This window comes from Scylla paramamosain, chromosome 49 (assembly GCF_035594125.1).
Source record: "Scylla paramamosain isolate STU-SP2022 chromosome 49, ASM3559412v1, whole genome shotgun sequence".
Classification (NCBI taxonomy): Eukaryota; Metazoa; Arthropoda; class Malacostraca; order Decapoda; family Portunidae; genus Scylla; species Scylla paramamosain.
Window position 1 is genome coordinate 3,330,001 of NC_087199.1, and position 2,500 is coordinate 3,332,500.

The window sequence follows — 2,500 nt, forward strand, 5'->3', positions numbered from 1 at the left end:
GGATGGGCGTGGTGGAGGCGAGATGTCTCAGAGTGTGTGGAGTGGCTGGTGGACAGGAAGGGATGAGGGAGTGTGGGAATGAGTGTGTGTGTGTGTGTGTGTGTGAAATTCATGTTTCTTGTCCTGCCTCACACACTGCTTGGGAGACGCTCTTGCTGTGTTTGTATGTATGTATGTATGTATGTATGTATGTATGTATTATTGTTATTATTATTATTATTATTATTATTATCATCATCATTATTATTATTATTGTTGTTGTTGTTGTTGTTGTTGTTGTTGTTGATATGTTAGGTTTATTAGAATAACATACATTGTTTAACTGAATCATATATTTTAATTCTCTCTCTCTCTCTCTCTCTCTCTCTCTCTCTCTCTCTCTCTCTCTCTCTCTCTCTCTCTCTCTCTCTCTCTCTCTCTCTCTCTCTCTCTCTCTCTCTCTCTCTCTCAGGTTAAAGGGAGTGTCGTGACGTCACAGGAATGCAGTTCGTTCATTGGCCGGTGAGTTTCCGCCTCGAAGGCTGATTGGCTGTTTGTTCTGTGTGTGTGTGTGTGTGTGTGTGTGTGTGTGTGTGTGTGTGTGTGTGTGTGTGTAGATTAGATAAGATATAGTTTCTCGCACCTACACACACACACACACACACACACACACACACACACACACACACACACACATATTATTATTATTATTATTATTATTATTATTATTATTATTATTATTATTATTATTATTATTATTATTTCTACTACTACTACTCTACTACTACTGCTATTACTACTGGTGGTGGTGGTGGTGCTACTACTACTACTACTACTACTACTACTACTACTACTACTGCTATTACTACTACTACTACTACTACTACTACTACTACTACTACTACTACTACTACTACTACTACTACTACTACTACTACTACTGCTGCTGCTACTGGTGCTGCTGCTGCTGCCGCTGCTACTGCTGCTGGTACTGGTACTGCTACTACTACTACTACTACTACTACTGCTACTGCTACTACTACTACTACTACTACTACTACTACTACTGCTACTGCTGCTGCTGTTGCTGCTGGTGCTGCTGCTGCTTCTGCTACTGGTACTGCTACTATTGTTACAACAACAACAACTACTACTACTACTACTACTACTACTACTACTACTACTACTACTACTACTACTACAATCATTCTCAGAGAAGGGGGCGAAGGGAACCCCTCCCGGTGTGTGGGTGGGGGCAGGGCATATCCTGTCCTTCAAAACCTGAGATTAGCTGGTGGAAAGGTGGCTGCGCGGTTTCAGGTTGGACTTATACTGGTGTACTGCGTTGGTGAGGTGGTGGTCTATCGCTAATCCTCACACAAGTCACCACTCTCTCTCTCTCTCTCTCTCTCTCTCTCTCTCTCTCTCTCTCTCTCTCTCTCTCTCTCTCTCTCTCTCTCTCTCTCTCTCTCATAGCGTGAATGGAAGGTTAGGTTGAGGCAGCAAGACACTGACGCCATCCATCACCCAAACAGTTTCTCGCTACAGCAAAATCTTCCTTCACTGTTTAGATATCTTTTCTCACAAACATTAATACTCTTTCTTCCCTGCCTGGCGACCCCTCACCCACACACCCTCATGCCTCACCCCTCCACCACCACCACACACACACACACACACACACACACGTACACATTACCTATGCATTCACTAGCTGTTCCTTCCCGCCTTGAGGTGCGTGCAGTATTTCATGTATAAGATGCACAGTTGTTGCCTCACACGCATTGTCACGGTATTAAGCCAGTATAAATTAAGTGTTTTTGGTGGTGAAGAACAGCGCAGGAAGTTAGAGCACCTGGTGGAGGCCTGAAGTGTTAGCCGTCACCCTCTCCTCCCTCTCCACTTGTCTCCACTCACAACACCTCTCGTTCACCATCCACATCCAGAGTCCAGTATTATCAGTATTCCATAGACTTTTTTGTTTAAGTGCTGACGTTCAATTCACACACACACACACACACACACACACACACACATAGGTGGACAGGAGGGAGGTAAAGGATGGGGTTGGAATGTCAAGGTCAGGTCACTAATGCTCACGCGTGCCCCTGCGTCCAATGGATCAGCTTGGCGCAGGCCTTCATTTGCACTGAGGACTCTTGGTTTATTCTTTGTTGATGGGTGTGTTCAGGTTTTCAAGCCTACTGACACACACACGTGGCTTCTCATTCCTTACACTTAAATCACAGCAAGTCATCAGGACAGCAGTGGCTCGGGACAGGAGGAAGCACGGCGCGGTGACCTCCTTCTCAGCCCGTCACTCACCCACTTCACAACACTGACATCTCTCCAGCTGATCCTTGCATCCAGCCCCGGCACTCACTCACTGTGGCATTGCGGTGCCTCACGTCAAGCTTACGGCTGGCATGTACATGTCAGTGAAATAGTGAGGTGCTGTCAAATTACCTATTTCCCACTGCCCTCCGACTAGTAGTTATTGAATTCCGTCAGCCAATCACCA

General features: G+C 45.4%; 1 protein-coding gene across 7 annotated transcripts in view; it reads left to right on the plus strand.

The window, feature by feature from the left end:
* Positions 1–2,500, plus strand: part of LOC135095372 (serine/threonine-protein kinase NIM1-like) — a 38,298-nt gene that overhangs the window by 11,233 nt on the left and 24,565 nt on the right. For 4 of the 7 annotated variants that reach the window (XM_063996148.1, XM_063996146.1, XM_063996152.1 and 1 more), the window contains exon 2: positions 452–501. The exons of the other annotated variants lie outside the window; for them this stretch is intronic. The gene's annotated coding sequence lies outside the window, so the exon portion shown is untranslated. The remainder of the gene's footprint in view (positions 1–451; positions 502–2,500) is intronic. 7 annotated transcript variants of the gene reach the window in all.